The 17,979-nt window shown below is 42.2% G+C and overlaps 1 pseudogene; it reads left to right on the top strand.

Moving 5' to 3' along the window:
* The first annotated feature begins 10,876 nt into the window (after positions 1-10,876).
* Positions 10,877-12,611, top strand: LOC119799798 (annotated as a pseudogene).
* The last annotated feature ends 5,368 nt before the right edge of the window (positions 12,612-17,979 follow it).

Genomic DNA, 17,979 nt, shown 5'->3' with positions numbered 1-17,979 from the left:
CAAAGCCCACCTCCAGAGATACACTTCCTCCAGCAAAGCCACCCCTCCTAATACTATCGAACAGGGCCACCCTCAAAGCATTTAAATATATGAACCTGTGGCAGCCATTCTTATTCCAGATACCACCAAACATGTGAGCCTGGCGAGTGTTCTGTGCTCACTGCTCGAGAATATTCCCTCATCTCCAAGACTCAGACACACAGACCCAACTCTATTTAAGCTCTCTTCTATGAGCTTAGTAGTCTCATGAGTCTTCCCTCTTAGTTCCCACCTAACATTTGAGATCACCAGCTCCAAACTTCAAGAATTCCTCTTGGACCCATTTCTTCAGCATGGATGGTCCACTGAGTGTTCATAGAGGCTAAATGGTAAACAACCTATGACAGAAATAAGGAACTCATTTACAATACATTTTGTTTTTTTTTTTTTTGTAGAATCAAAAGGCTTTATTGTACATTACCAAGGGTTTTTTAAATAAAGATTTATTTATTAATTATGTATACAGTATTCTCAGTATTCTGTCTGCATGTATGACTGCAAACCAGAAGAGGGCACCAGATCTTATTACAGATGATTGTGAGCCACCATGTGGTTGCTGGGAATTGAACTCAGGACCTTTGGAAGAGCAAGCAGTGTTCTTAACCACTGAGCCATCTCTCCAGCCCCCACCAAGTGGGTTTATACCTAAGCCAGACAGGTGCGTCAAAGGATGGAGACCTCATCTCTGGATCCTTGGGTTAGGGCCAAGGCAATGCATACTCATGAAGATTGGTTGGTAAACAACTCTGAGAGCATGGAACTTGCAAGTTTCTCAGAAACCCAGAACAACAAGGGCAAGAAAGGTCACCAACAGGGGAGGTGAACAGGAAGGCCAGGACTCCATTAGGTCCCAACAAGAAGAAGAAGGATGGCCAGACCAAGGCATGTCCTGTGTAGGTGAGGTTAACAGCAGGTCTCCAAAGGCTTCTATTGACAGAGAAAAAAACCACAGTCCAGAAAGAACACAAACATCCTTGTCAATTACAAACCACAAGGAAGTTCTGCTGTCGGTCTGTGGGAGTGAGGGCAGCTAGATCACAACTTTAAGGGCTCCCCAAGTTATGGGGGAAGCTGGTGCAGGTCATCCACTCTGTTGATGACTCTGCCTCTGAGGTTCTCCTTCTGCTTCTGCACATTTTGTGTTCCTGCACAAGTATTATCTCTGTGAACCAGATCCTCTTCTCCCTTGTCCAGCAACCGGCTGTTCATTGTAGAAAGAGTGGCAGGCAGGCCTGCTTTTCATCCTGCCCAGTTCCTGGCCGCCTGGCTAGCTTATGCCCCAAAATAACAACACACAAACTGTATTCTACAAATTGTATTCTACAATTTGTAATTGACAAGGATGCTTGTATTCTTTCTGGACTGTGGCTCTTTTCTCTGTCAATAGAAGCCTTTGGGGACCTGCCATTAACCTCACCCACACAGGACATGCCTTGGTCCGGCCATCCTTCTTCTTCTTGTTGGGACCCAATGGAGTCCCGGCCTTCTACTCACCTCCCCTGTTGGTGACCCTTCCTGCCCCTGTTGTTCTGGGTTTCTGAGAAACTTCAAAACACACTGCCTAGCCCATTAGTTTCAGCCTCTTATTGGCTAATTCTCACATTTTGCTTTAACCCATATTTAATAATCTTTGTAACACCACAAGTGGTGTCTTACCGGGAAAGATTCAGCATGTCTGACCTGGCGGCTGGCTCCATCTCATTTGACCCAGAGAGAAGAGGCATACTAACTTCCCTTCTTCCCAACATTCTGTTCTGTCTACTCCACCCACCAAAGGGCTGGCCTATCAAATGGGCCAAGGCAGTTTCTTTATTAACCAATGAGAGTCCTCCATCATTTTCCCTTTTTCGGTTTAAACAAAAAAAGAAGGCTAACTTTAACATAGCAAAACCCTGTCTTGAAAAACAAAAAAAAAACAAAAAAATTATATAAACAAAACAGTTATCAAGTAAGAATTACAGTTACAATATTTATATCTATTTTATCTTTATCATAACTAAAGAAAACTATAACTATCTATCCATTCTTCAACTCCATCAAAGTCTCCAGAAGGATATAATATTACCTAAGCAAACAAGAAGTAAGCAACTTCCAAACTCTAGAAATGACAGAGACAACTCACTGCCTGGACAGTCACCCAAAGTTCCTCTGTACCGTTGGGGATCCATCTTCGGCCTACAGGCCCATAGTTTCCAGGAGACATTTCCATGAAGTAGGAAATTTCAAAGGCAGTTGAGTCACTATCTGCTGTGTTCTGCAGAATGTCTTCCAGACATTTTGTTTTCCAATTCCTTCTCTCTTGTTTTTCCCCCTTTTTCTCCATTCTTCCTTCTTACTACTAGTTCCTGCAAAGAGATTATGGGCAAACATACTGTTGTCTACGTGACAACTGTAGAAAACAGTGTTGGAGAAGATCCATTAGCGATATGCATAAGAACTCCAGAAAACACCAGCCTCTTTCAGCCCCCAACAGATGTGAAATCTTAGGAGGTCACAAATCCTTCAGGGCTTTGCACAAGAGTAACCACATTTCACAGTACACTGTGAAGTTACCAATTCCTCTTGAAATCAAAACAATAGATAGCCAACTCTTTCTTTTTGCAATTTCTGAGAAAGAAAAAAAAATGTTTCTTTGTGTTTCCAGGAAGCAAAGAAAATGAAATCACTAGAATACATCTCGGCCCTGAGTGTTCCCCCAGGTCAAGTCACCATACACGGCTGTTTCTACATTTGTAGAGTCTTTGATAAGACAGACTTCTAATTGATTTGTGCGGCCTGGGGACAATGTGAAAGAGAACAGTTCTATTTACCCTGGACTAATCGCAGCAACCTTTCCTATGATAAACAGCAAATATTCTGTTCCTGTGCCCACATGAGTCAGTTAGAAATGTCAGCCTTCCATTATTAATGCTTTCTCCTCATCCATCATCATCTTGGCTGACACCTGAAGAGAAAGCAACACTTTCAAGTATGCTTATGCATCCAGGCTGGATAATGAGCCTGGTAGCTCTCCTTCCCCGGTTCTGTCAAAAACTCAACACCGACAAAGACATATGTGACAAAGTTTGAGTTAAAGAAGTATTGTCACATAAGAACAAAGCAAAACACTAATCAGTAGAAAAAGTGTAAAACGACAACAGCCTCCAATTTAGAAAGTAAACCCCTGGTGTTTAGATGCAGAGTCGTTTGTAATTGGAAGGAGCTTCATCGTGCCTGGCTGAAACACAGCAAAGTTACTGGTGTTCTCACCCTGGCTACATTTTTATCACAAGGAAAAAATGAACAGCCTTTGTCAATCCCCTGCTGCCTTCCTACATACCTGCTCCTTCCTTCAGTAAGCATGGCACTCATGGTCTCAAACAGAGGTTGGCAAACCATTCTCCACAGGCCAGCCACCTGTTTTCCAAAACAGGGACTCAGCCATCTATACGCTGCTAACACCTGCTTTCAAACTAATACAACAGAGTTGAGTGATTTCATCAGAAACCGGAGACCCCACAGTGCTAAAATATTTACTCTCTGGCTCTTCATGGGGGGAAAAATGCCAACTGGTGATTTATATTTTGAGCCAAAGTTTCTAATTGTAGGTAAGATTAATAAACATACTTCCTGCTGTCTCGGCCACTAAATTTAGTTAAAAAAAATGTACAGAAAGAATGTGGAAACTATTGGAGGATTCTGAAAAACAAATAGTGACAGATGAATAAGGATCAACAATACAATTCTCTCACACTTGTTCTCACTCTTGCTCTTTCTTCCTTTGTATCTCAGCCTGGCCTCAAATTCTCAATGATCTCTCTGCATCAGCTCCCTAAGTTATACGTACACCTTGCCTAGAAGTGCCAGGGCCTATTTTACTGTTTTCTTCCCACTATTAGGACTCCTATCATTTAACCCTTCATATGGTTACTGCTGTAGAAGCTCAAAGCAGAGCAATATGCCGAGGTCTGGCGATTCTGGACAAGGGGATTAAAGGGAAAATAGAGGTACCTAAAGGAAACTGTAAGGCACTAAAGAGTTTGAAGACATAGACTTGTAAAAGCAACCCCCACAACTTTTGGATTTACCTATGAGATAAGCATATGGACAAGATCTTAATCAGTACTTAAAAGATCTTTGGAGCAAGACCATACTTTCTTATGCATGAAAATGAACTAAAAAACATTCGAGTCTTAAATCCAATTCAAGGCTTAAGACACAGAAGTCTCCAATTCCTGCAAGAAAGCATAGAGTGGAAGTCCCATGATATTGGCCTTGGTGATGATTGTGCCATCAAAAACTATATGTGTCAAACTGAAAAGTGTCTTACAAAAACAAAAGAAAAAAAGCAATAGAGTAAAAAGTAATGTAACAAATGGGAAAATCGCTTGTAAATTACACATTTCACAGAGGGCTGATCATCAAAATATGGAAAAAAGTATTCCAAGAAAATGGGATGATAAAGCAAGCAGGCATTGCCATCCAAATATCTGGTGAAATAGACTTAAAATTAAAACTAATCTGAAGAGACAAAAAGGTACTTAATTCTAATCAGGGGATCAGTTAATAAGGACAACATTCACCAAGCTCTGGTTTACCCAATTTGATGAAAGGTCTATAACAGAAATAAAGACTTAGATGAACACAAACCCAATAATCTCAGGTGATTTCGTCACCCAGCTTTCTCCACTAGATAAGATAGCTAGATTATCTGCCCATCATCCTCTTGAAGTAGTCCTGCCAGGAGCAGATGTGTCATGAAAAGTCCTAAGTTATTAAAACATTTTAAATGTCATATTCTGAAGGTCTCTAAAAGATTTGAAGAATCCCTATCTAACTGAAATATAACTCTATTTATCTAGAAAACCAAACTAACATGACTACAAGCTTAACTACTATAGATGGTTATCTATTAACCTATATTTCTTAATTATGCATTACATTTTTAAATGAACTGCACAAACACAATACCTTAATCAGGAGCAGAAATATACATATTATAAAATTAACCTTAAGTTTGTATCAATAAGCCAAGATCCATACCAATGCAAACCTCTATAGCATATCCCTCTCCAAATGTAAACAAACATTTATAAACAATTTTGGGAATTTGGGCATAGTTCTCTCCAAACTGCTTCCGCTGTTTGTTGGGTGAAGTACTTTGAGGGTGTTCACAGCAACCTTTCAGGGGATCTTGGTCCATCAAACCACATTAGTCTGGAAGAATTCCACAGGTTCTAATCCTTTGTGGAAACAAAAGAAGAATCTGTTTTCCAAAGTAACATATCCTTAGACCCAAATTCTGAAGTCATGATAATATATATAATATTTTATATATAATTATAATTATATTATTATATAATAATTTATATTGTATATAATTAATTTATATTATATATAATTAAATATTTAATATAAAGATGAACTGGTTTAGCTTAGCAGCCCATACAATAAAATGTCTCTCTGTAATTAGCTCCTCCAAAGTCAAAAATTTAAAGAAAACACAATAATACACATATACTAGACTCCCTCTGTGTATTCCATCTTTGCGTGGCTTATTTGTTTTTACTCTATTATTTTTTAATATTTACTTATTTTTACTCCTTTAATCTATTACTCTCTGTACTCTGTCTCTTTAAAGACTTTGTTTTTTTTTAATGAATAATTTACTTCCTTTTATAGCTCTCTATATTCTTTTTCTTCTCTGTCCCAAGCCTATGTACATTTTTCAAACACACTATGTCTCGTTTAGAGGTCTTTTATGTCTGAATCTGTCCTATTGTGTATCTGAAATCCTTTTCTGTCCCAGAGGACTTCTTAAAATGTTAAAAGGCATTAGTACTAAGACTAAGACTGCTTTGCCTTTTGGCTCTACCCAGTCCAACATGGTGGGTTGGAGGTCTGTTTAGCACTAGCCATTCTCACAGCCCCATTTTCAGGCACACAGTGGGTCTATGTAGCACTCTGCTCACAAACCCCATTCAAGTACTTGGCCTCCTGAAAGAGCCAGAGTTCATGCTGGCAACACGGACCAGGAAGCCCCCATTTTGAAACAGCATTTTTTTCCCTTTTTCTGCTATTGCTGAATCAAGAAGACATCTCTTAAAGGAGCTGCAGATGCTGTCAGCAAGCAGAGCCCATCTGAAAAAAAATGCAGCTAAACTTTGTTTTTTTAGTGTCTAGAATTCCTTTCCTAACCCTTTCAGGTTTTATGTGGATTTATTGAGCACATGTTTGTTGTCTGAGGTTTCTGTGCTGCCCAGTTCCCACAATCATTAAATCCCAAAGAAATCACACAGAGGTCTACATTAGTTATACACTGATTGGCCTAGTATCTCAGGCTTCTTATTAACTCTTACAATTTATATTAGCCCATTATTCTTTTCTATGCTACCCACATGGCTCAGTACTTTTTCAGTGAGGCAGTCACATCTTGCTTCATCTGTGGCTGGGCCAGGACTGCGGATCAAGCTTTCCTCTTCCCAGAATTATCCTGTTCTCATTGACCTGTCTCTACTTCCTGTCTAGTTGTCCCACCTATACTTCCTGCCTGGCTACTAACCAATAAATGTTTATTTAAAATATAATTGACAGATACAGACAATTGTCCAACACCACACATTAGAGCACCAATTTGTAATATAAGGGCTGATCTCTGTGAGTTCAAGGGCAGCCTGCTCTACAGAGTGAATTTTAGGACAGTCAAAGATACACAGAGAAACCCTGTCTCAAAAAGCAAAATATTAAAAATGAAAATGAAAGAAATAGAGTTTAAAATAAAGCCATGTAAAAATGGAAATTACATAGAGTATCTGGATACTATATGTTATTGTATTGTTTTTTAATTCTTTGGTGGCTTAGGAAGGAGAAACAGCTGCTAAAAAGACATTTGATTGTAAATGCTGATGGATTAATCCAACATATATATTTTAAAAATTTCTTTACTTCAAATTTGAGTCAAAAGATATGTTACTTTGAAGAATAGGTTTTTCTCTTGTTTACACAGGAATTAAGAGGCTGTGGATTCATTCTGGGTTAAGGAAAATCAGGTTTGATCAAGGAAGACCCCTGAGAATTCTCCAATAGGAGTAGATGGCCCAGATGATTCAATATTTCAGAGGACCTCTGTTGGAGTTTCCTCTGTGTTCTACATCCAGAACGGCCTCAAGACTGCTGGTTGAGATTATCAAGCCTCACAGAATATTCCAGTCAGAACTTGACCATGATTCTAAATTTTCTTTAGGTCCCCATAAGATTATCAGTACCCCAGTCAGCAGGAAGTAGCCTAGAAAACTATGCCCACATTCCAAGAAAATGGATTATGGATATTTGTTTTTGTTTAGAGTGTTGGTTACAAGTTATTATAGATAATGGCCAGGAAAAAAAAACAAATAAAGGAGATTAGATTCAGGTTCTTAGTTTGAAAAAAAAGAGGGGGAGAAGTGCTATGGGACAATGGTCTTGTACTCTGAAAAGACCTGTCACTTATATTGTTTTAATAAAATGCTGATTGGCCAGTAGCCAGGCAGGAAGTATGGGTGGGTCAACCAGAACAGGAGAATTCTGGGAAGAGGAAAGGCTGAGTCTGCAGTCATCACCCAGATATAGAGGAAGCAAAATGAGAATTGTCTCACTGATAAAAGGTACCAAGCCACATGGTTAACACAGACAAGGATTATGGCTTAATGTAAGTTATAGGAGTTAATAAGAAGTCTGAGATAATAGGCCAAGCAGTTTATAATTAATGTAAGCCTCTGTGTGTTTCTTTGGAACTGAACAGCTGCATGACTGTGTAGGACAGAAATCTCTGTCAACAAAAGACTTTTATTCAGTTTTGAAATTTCAGGAATTTAGACCATTGCTGTTCTGTAAATGACATATCATCAGTCAGTCAAAGCAGCAGCCTACATAATTAGAAAGGATTTTTATCAACTATATAGTGGATGAAGGCTAATATCCAGAATTTGTAAAGAACTCAAAAAACTGGATATCAAGAAAGCAAATAACCCAAATTTAAAATGGGATACCCATCTAAACAGAATTCTTAATAGAGGAAACACAAATGGCTAAGAAGCATTTAAAGAAATGTTCAACATCCTTATGTTGTAGCATTTCAAATGTTTTTAATAAATAAAGACTGCCTGAAGATCTGAGAGCAAATCACTCCCACTAATCAGCTTTATAGACCAGGTTATGGTAACACACACATTTAATCCCAGTAGCCACAGTGCCATGCACCTTTAATTCCAGCCCTAGAGAGGAATATAAGATGGGAGTGGAAGGGTAGATAACGCTCAGAAACACAGTCTTCTAGACTCCATACAAGAAAGCCCCAAATAATAGCCAGGACCACAAGTACTCTCAGGTGCCCCTTGCAGATTTGCAGCATGACTGACCTGCAGTATCCTTTGTTTCTAATGAAGCTTCCTTACCACTTTGCAATCTGGGTGGTCTTCTTTTGCAGTTCTTTGAATAATATGCCAGAAATATAGACATACCCCTTACAGACGGTGGCCATGAGTCATACTAGTATATTACATTTTGGTTGAATGAACAAAATGTACATGTGTTTGCTGAGGAATCTCCTTCTATCAATGGCCTTTGAGAGAACCTGATTGGGTACGGCCTTGGATACCAAAAAGTTCATACTCACATGTCCTCTCTTTCTTCATCCTCTCTCACCTGAATGCTAGATTCGGTTCTGTTCCCTGTTTGTGCAGAGGACTGTGATCTGTGAGTCACCCCTAAATAAAAAAAAAAAAAAAACCCTTATTATACTCAATTCTGAGTTAGTGTGGGATTACTTTGTTCATGTCCTCCTACATCTGGCGCCCAACATGGATATGAGCCTGCACCTACCAGGTTGGGTGTTGGGTTTAAAGCTCCCTTATTTAGACAAAAGGGGAAGGTGATGGGGAACCTCCTTCAACCAATGGCCTTTGGGAGGCTGGACCAGATTAGGCATGGCCTTGGGTATCAAAAAGGTACACACTCACACACCCTCTCTCTCCTCTCTCTCCTGGATGCTGGATTTCGTTCCTGGTCTCCATTTGTGCAGAAGACTGTGGTCTGTGAGTCCCCCCTGAGTAAGAAACCCCTTATTATACTCAATTCTGAGTTCATATTAACTCATATGTGATTACTTTAGTCGTGTTTTCCGACATGAGCTACAAGTAAGCTATCAGATTTTCCCCTAGTTTGTTCAGCTTAGCATGGCAGCATTTGCTTTTCCACGGAGCTTAAGGTCTTCATTTGACTTCCACACAGTAGCTGACAGTGTTCTCCCCCAGCACTCTCTCTAAGAACTTCAAAAGGAAACCATTTTAGCCAGGAATATAAACTTTGTTCTTCAATAGCCTTTCCAAAAAAGGTCTTTGCCTGCTTATTCATTTTATATCTTTCCATGATAAATCATTTTATCTTTTGATGTATGAAATCTAATCAATGCTTATTTTATTTTTATGTCTGGATATTATTATAATATTCATTTTATAGAAGAAAAAGTACTTCACAGGCCACTATGTCTACATCCATGGCTAGCAAATGGCATGAGTTAGAATTCCCTCAGGTATAGGCTCCAAAGGCAATCACCTTTTCACTTTCTTTCACTGAGAAAAATAGCTTACAGGGTCTTACTTCTCAACTGAGATCTCCTCCTTCCAGAAAAACTCTAGTTTGTGTCCAGCTGACATAAAGCTATCTAGCATAGTTGACCCCTTGCCAACTTGACACACAAACACATCACTGTCAAACCACAACCTTTTCTTTCCTGTTCATCCCCAAAATCACACATTAATAACACCCTAATATAAAAATATTTTACAAACTTAAAAATTCCCAGTCTTTACAGATTTAAACACTTTAAAATTCAATCACTTTAATGATCCAAAGTTTATTTTAAAAGCTAAAATCCCCCTTTAAAATTAAATCTCCCAATTGTGGGCGCCTATAAAAAAGTTAAATCCTTCCTTACTTCAAGATGAAAATACTAGGGAATAGTTATAATCATATCAAAGATATGTCCAATATCTGAGATTTACTCATAATCTTCTGGGCTCCTCCTAAGGGCTTGGGTCCCTTGTCGAGCTCTGCCTTCAGGAGCACACATAAATTGTCTTCTAGGCTCAGGCTGGCTTGACTCTTCCACTACTGCTGTTCTTGGTAATCATCCCATGGAACTGGCACTTCCAAAACTTCTGGGGTCTTATCCTGCAAATGGCTGCACTTTCACAAATATCCTTTCCTGGCCTCTCTTTATGGCACCAAACACCAATTTCTCTCCATGACTTATTTATTAATGTCTTCAAAACCAGTACCGCCTACATGAATCTTACATAACCAAGTTCAGCTATCAGCACAAGGTACAACCTTGGCCACCTCTGGAACACAACTCCTGTGTACTCTCATGAAACACTTCCCAGAAGCTTTCACCTCAACAATGATGAACTCTTTTTAATCACAGTGGATTCTTCTATTCCAGTGGACCAGCACCAATTGTCCTAGTAAGACAAAGGTTTTACTTTAGTGGTTCTGGTCTCGTAATAATCACAGCTGATTCTTCAGTTCCAGCTAACCAGACACCACAGATTCTTCACAAAAGTGGCACAATCTTTGTATTCATTTCCTCTGCAACTCCACAAGCCAGGCCACCACATCTTCTGCACTCTACTCAACATTCTCACCTTCCAGTTTTCTACTCAACACCCCACCAAGCTCTCAACACTCAATGGCTTTTCTGGCACAAAGTTCCAAAGTCCTTCCACAAGCCTCCCGAAAACAATATGGTCAGGTCTGCACACAATACCCCTCTCCTGGTACCAACGTGTCTCAGTTAGGGTTACTATTGCTGTGAGGAAACATGAGGACCAAAAAGCAACCTGGGGAGGAAAGGGTTTATTCAGCCTACACTTCCCTGCCACAGTTCATCAGGACAGGAACTCAAGCTGGGCAGGAACCATATGCCAGGCACCAGACAATGTCCTCAACAATCCTCATCTTACTTAATTCCCTCAACGCCAAAGCGTTAAAAGACTCAGTAATAGAGCTCAATTTCCACTGCATAGCCATATAACTCAAAAGCTTGGGGTTCCAATTTTTTTGCCTACTAACTCCCTGTTACTTTAGCGGAACTCTTGAAATAGTCACCTTACAAAGAAGAAAGGTTTGCTGTGGACTCACTATTTTGGAGGTTTCAAATCTTAACTGATTTGTTTTATTGCTGTGGGACTTGGAGAAACTCATAAACTGGTGGCAGGTGGGGGAGAGTGTTTTATGAAGGAAGGCCCTTTCATTCAGTCATTGTGGAAGAGGCCAGAGGCCCATCTCGAGGGTACACCCTCAGTGACCAAAAGGCATCACAGTAGGGTCCTCCTCTTAAATATCCCACCACCTCCCAGAAGCATCACAGAGAGGAGATGAAGGTTTTTCCTTTAGCCTTTGGCAGTGCTTTTCCAAACAACAGTCAGCCCTCCTGTGCTTCTGGTTATGGATGGAGCAACATCTGGGAATTTCCCATTCTGCTTTTCTCATTTTCCAGAACTATATTCATGCATATTTTATGCTTCTTCTTTAACCATACATTTCTTGTCTCTCCTTTTCCGAAAATTTTCTATTCTGAACGGGTCCCAGACTGTCTTTAAGTTTCTTTGTGTTGGGTCTCTCAGTTCTTATTTATAAGAATATTATTTTCGCTTCTTCTTCTTCTTCTTCTGGAAAACACCAATTGGTGGATAACACCGGTGCAGCCGGAGGGCCTGGAGGACCCGGGGGGCCCAGGATTAGGAGGCCAAGGCGGCTTCTGCGGAGGATTCAGCAGTGGTCTTAGGGGCTGCGGCCATGGCCGAGTCCGAGGCCGCGGGGCTCGTGGAGGTAAAGCTGAAGACAAGGAGTGGATTCCTGTCACCAAACTGGGCCGCCTGGTTAAGGACATGAAAATCAAGTCGCTAGAGGAGATCTACCTGTTCTCCCTGCCCATTAAGGAGTCCGAGATCATTGACTTTGTCCTGGGAGCTTCCCTAAAGGATGAGGTTCTGAAGATCATGCCAGCGCAGAAGCAGACTAGGGCAGGCCAGCGGACCAGGTTCAAGGCTTTTGTCGCTATTGAGGACTACAATGGTCACGTAGATCTCAGCGTCAAGTGCTCCAAGGAGGTAGCCACTGCCATCCGAGGGGCCATCATCTTGGCCAAGCTTTCCATTGTCCCTGTGCGGAGAGGCTACTGGGGGAACAAGATTGGCAAGTCCCACACTGTTCAGTGCAAAGTGACAGGCCGCTGTGGTTCTGTGCTGGTGCGTCTCATCCCTGACCCCAGAGGCACTGGCATAGTCTCCGCTCCTGTGCCCAAGAAGCTACTGATGATGGCTGGCATTGATGACTGCTACACATCAGTCAGGGGCTGCACTGCCACCCTGGGCAACTTTGCCAAGGCCACCTTTGATGCCATCTCTAAGACCTACAGCTACCTGACCCCTGACCTCTGGAAGGAGACTGTGTTCACCAAGTCTCCTTATCAGGAATTCACTGACCATCTTGTGAAAACCCACACCAGAGTCTCTGTTCAGAGGACCCAGGCTCCAGTTGTGGCCACCACATAAGGGTTTTTATACAAGGAAAATAAAAGTGAATTAAGTCTGTTTAAAAAAAGAGAATATTATTTTCAACCATGGATATGTCCATGGGTCAGTAGGATATGATCTAGGCAGATCTCACTTAAGCCAAAAACAAATCTCCACTTTAACTGCCAAGCAGACAAGTCTAGAATAACCAGAAATCAATGTGACCTCCAAGTCATGATGACTCCTGGAATGTCACTTCCAAGTCAGATGGAACTGTTGAAACTAATTAATCAACAACATTAAAATTGTGAGCAATATGCTGCAAATATTAAGTATTCCAGATACAGAAAGTCACATGCATGGTGCAAGCTGCCATATTGGCAACATCTTAGAGACTCCTTATACATCTCTACGCAACCCACTTCAACAGGCACAGGAAATGGACTGTTTCTTTAAGCACTGAAGAAATACCTGACAAGGATCTTGGTTAAATCATGGTCCCCAGCACTTTAACCCAGCCAAGATGGAATTTCTCAAAGAGAAAACCACTGTAGAATGTGATAGTCTGAGACATGTCCCCCACAGGCTTGGGAGGGGGAGATACAACTGGTCTCCAGTGGGTGGCACTGTTTGAGGAGGTTATAGAGCCTTTGAGAAGGGAAACCTTGCTGGAGGAAGTACATCACTGGGGGCAGGCTTCAAGTGTGATAGTCTTGTCCGAATTCCTACTTGTTCTCTCGGCATCCTGTCCTGTTGCCACACCTCCCTGCCAGGATGGACTCTTATCCCTCTGGAGCCACAAGCAAAACCAACTCCTTCTGTATACGATGCCTTACTCATGGTGCTTTATCGCAGCAGCAACAGTAACTAATGTGTGGGGTTTGTAGCAAACAACCATAGGGACCACTGGCAAGGATGTGAGCATTCAGAAGCCACATGGAAGCTGCTCGTGGTCCTATCCACATGTAACTCTAGCACGAGGGTGGCGGAGGCAGGACTGAAAGTCTAAGATGCTGAGAAAGACATAGCACCTCTAAAAATACTAATAGTTAAATTATCTCAGTATAACCACGACCAGACATAAGAAAGGAAGCTGAGCTTCGTGAGTGCCTTTGCCTCGTTATTAAGAGCATTACAATTTAGACATTCGAAATTAAAAGCTGTCTCAGATCCACCAAACATCCATGTCCCTGGCAAGCAGACAAACAGTGCATACATGAAATAGTTCTTTTACAATGCCGGGAGTTCCCTTTAGGCTTCATGAAAGAGGAAGTACCGACAAGATCAGAGCCTGCAGACTATGGAAGGACACAGGAGCGCACTTGCAAAGACACCATGGAAGCACTCAGAAAAGCAAAGGGAAGAACTGTCTGTCTCGGGAAACCAGGCAAGACGTATGAGGCCTTAGAGAAGCAGAGATGCAGCAGAAATGACTCAACCCTTTACTGCCAACTTTCTAGCAACAATAGCCCCCAAGACCTACGTAGAGTCAGAGAGGATATGAGGGGCTCCATTGTGACATGGCTGATGACAAACAGCAAAATAAAAAGAAAGAAAACCAAAAAAAAAAAAAAGGGCAAACTTGGTGACAGCCTAAACTCATTAATGTGGGACCAACCAACTCTGGATCAGGGCTAGAATGTAGAGACATCTGTCTTCATTGTAACGAGGACTATATAATAGGACGGTCAAAACGTAGAATCTAGTCAGTGAACTGATGGGTTGTTTTTCCTGGCAGAATGTTCTGGGTGGCGCACTGAGGATGTTCAGTGCAGACTGTCATAATTTGCCATGATTCTCAATTTGATGGGATCCACAATCAAATAATAGATATGCCTCTAAGCAGGTCTGTGAGGCATATCCAGGAAGTAATAAGAAAGGGGAGAAGTCACGCTCTCGGTAGATGGCACCTTCCACTGAGTTACCCCATTATAGAGAGGTCCAAGGAAACAGCATTTCACCTCACTTGTCTGTCTTCCTTTACTGTGGTTTGAAGGTGTGTCTATCCCAAATGCTACAGCCATCCTTTGTTGACAGTGCCGCAGTCCACAATACAGACTGGGAACCAGTGACTCTCCTGGAATCAGAGATGCTTTTAGCACCAGCCCGCTACTGCTTGGGTATCCAGCTTTGTGGAGTGAGCTGCTCCTGTGTTCTCAGCCTCTCTATGGTGCAGATAGTCAGTCACTGTTGGGCTATCCAGTTCCTATCCTGTAAGCCAATCTAAGAGATCCCTCTTTATTTTATACATATACACATTCTACTGGTTCTATTCCTCTAAAGAACGCTAGCACAGAACCGACCTACCCAACATGCCGTTTGCTTGCCAGAGTAATCAGGTATGAGTGTTTGACCAGCATGGATGCATATGTACCACATGCCTTCCTGATGACTGTGGAGGCCAGAAGAAGGAGTTAGATCTCCTAGAACCAGTGTTACAGATGGCTTTGAACAGCCATGTGGGAACTGGGAATCAAGTCTCCACACAACAAACTCCGTCTCTCAATATCACTTTGTGGGGGGTGTAAAATATCATCTTATGAACTTCGGGGATAAGCAGATATATTTGGACCATAACAGAGAAGTCAGATGCATTAGGCTGAACTGAACTTTGATGAAAATAAAAAAGGCAGTCCAGACAGGGTACTGTTCACTTGCTGGTTCAAATGAATCACTTATTTACAAACCCCTCGTCTCTCAAGTATCCCAATGTGTTGACTTACCCAAGGACGCTGGTCTGCCTATGCTGTTCCAGGAGGTCTCAGTGTCAAGGGCATGTGAACATCACCTGAAAGATTGCTTTAGCTTAGCCACAGTTGGCCCTGAAGGAACCAGGGACATGGATGGAAAGGAGTAAGGGAAGCTGAACTATAAATCTAAGTCAAAAGAGAAGTCCTAAAAAAAATATAGTAGATGTGGCAGTCCTTAAGCACTCCCCTTCTTGCCTATTTCCTTGCATGGTCCATGTTAAGACTGAGTTATTTGTCTGGGAGCCCAGTGGTTCAGTGCTCAGGGAAATAGCTGAACTCTATGTAAAGCAATAATTATAGAAAGGTGCTGGGGTTAGGGTGGGTATGAGGACAGAAATGCTTGTTAGCCGGGGCCATGCTGGACATGCTGTGATCCTCTCGTTCAGTTCTACCTCCCTCAAGGACATTTGTTCAACTATGTTCATAACAGCATTATTCATAATAGCCAGAACCTGGACACAACCTAGATGTCCCTCAGCCGAAAAATGGATAAAGAAAATGTAGTGCATTTACACAATGGAGTACTATGCAGTGGTAAAATAACAACGACATCTTGAAACTTGTATGCAAATGATTGTAACTAGAAAAAACATCCTGAGTGAGGTAACCCAGACCCAGAAATATGAAAGAGGTATACACTCACTTATAAGTGGATATTATTTGTAAAGCAAGGATAAGGAGCCTATATTCCACAACCCCAGAGAAGCTAAGTAGCAAGGAGAACCCTAGGAGAAACAGGGAAATAGACAAGATCTCCTGAGAAAATTGGGAGCATGGGGGTGGGAGGAGAAGGGAGGGTGAAAGGGGAGGAAAGGAAAAGAGGAGGGGGAGGAAAACTTGAGGGAATGGAATGGTTGAGATGGGGGAAGGACAGAAAAGGAAAGCAAGGAAAGAGATATTTTGATTGAGGGAGACGTTATGGGGCTAGCAAGAAACCTGGCCTTAGAGAAATTCCCAGGAATCCACACGGATGATCCCAACTAAGACCCTAAGTAATAATGGAGAGGGTGCCTGAACTAGCCTTGCCCTGTAGTCAGATTGATGACAACCACAATTGTCATCATAGAACCTTCATCTAGCAACTGATGGAAACAGAGGCAGAGATTCACAGCGGAGCACTGGACTGAGCTCCCAAAGTCCAGATGAAGAGAGGAAGGAGTGAGAATATGAGCAAAGAGGTCAAGACCATGATGGAGACACCCACTGAAACAGCTTACCTGAGCTAATGGGAGCTCACCAACTCCGGCCTGACAGCGAGGAAACCAGCATAGGAACAGACTAGGCCCTCTGAATGTTGGTGATCATTGAATGGCTGGGGCAAACTATGGGGCCACTGGTAGTGAGACAGAATTTATCCCCACCACTTTTACGGGCTTTTTGGAACATTTGGAGGGATACCTTGCTCAGCCTAGATATAGTAGGGAGGGTCCTGGTCCTGCCTCAAAGCAATGTGCTAGACTTTGTTGACTCCCCATGAAAAACCTTACCCTCTCTGAGCAATGAATGGGTGGGAAGGGGTGGGAGCGGGAGGAGGGGAGGAAGTGGGAACTGGGATTGGTATATAAAATGAGAAAAGATAGTTTTTTTAAGAAATGATAAAATATATCCACACACACAAAAAATAAATGGGACAAAGAGTTATTCTGGGGACTGTGGGGTGTTGGTGTGAGGTAGTGCCAAGTCTTTCCAAAAGACAGTAATGGGAAGCAGGGTATGCAGGGGGGGGGGGCATGTGGGGAGGAGACACAACAGGACAGGCCATCACATCAGATTTCAGGAAGCCAGTTTACAGCAAAAGTGGGGGTCACATATCTTGATTCCCACCCTCTTCCCTGCCTCTTAACACAGGCTGAGACTGCAAAACTCAGCTCCCCATCCCCTACCACCCCACCCCCACTTTCTTCAGCCAGCCTAAAGAAAAGATCCGGACACTACCCTGTGACCTCAGATTCCTCTCTTCAGAGGAATTCTGTCTGCCCATCCGCGGCTTTAAGCCTTCAAACTCCTTACCCCGAGCAATCCATCTCTGTCCTTTTGAACCCTTCTGAAGACCTTTCAGTATGCCGGTAACTTCAGGCACCTGCAGAGGATGGCAGGGCCACTGACACCAGGGCCTTCTAAAAGTCTGCTTGCCCTGAAAACCCAAGGGTCTCAAGAGGAAAGTAGTTTCCGCAAAGACATGAGAACTATTTACTTATCTACTGACCACTGGATAACAATTATACCTAACACATAGAGGCTTCAAATGGCTTCTTGTGCTGCTTTTCATTCTTTTCTGTAGGCTTGTCTTTTAAAGCAACAGGTTGCAGGTGTTAAAGAAAAATTGATTCTAGATCTCACTGTATAACCCTTGTCTGGGCTCGACTTCATGCTAATTCCATGCCCACCCGCTGCTTGCTAGGATTACGGATTCATATGGCCACAGTCAGCTTCACGGGGATCTCTTGTATGCCCCATGCTCTGTTGCCTTGATCCCTCAGTCTCAGTTAGCTGAGGGTCTGCTTCAGGATGAGAGTTCCTGAATGTCTATACTCAACTCCCTGTGGCTTTGGTAAGGGTGGTTGGACAGCTGGATGCAGTTTGGTTTCTCCACATAGTCTCAGAGCCCTCCCTCTCTCCAGGGTCCTCTCAGTAGGGTGGTCAGGCTCTACAAGGTG

Source organism: Arvicola amphibius, chromosome 13 (genome assembly GCF_903992535.2).
Source record: "Arvicola amphibius chromosome 13, mArvAmp1.2, whole genome shotgun sequence".
NCBI lineage: Eukaryota > Metazoa > Chordata > Mammalia > Rodentia > Cricetidae > Arvicola > Arvicola amphibius.
Note: the sequence above shows the minus strand (reverse complement) of the source record. Positions and strands in the feature narration are given on the sequence as shown.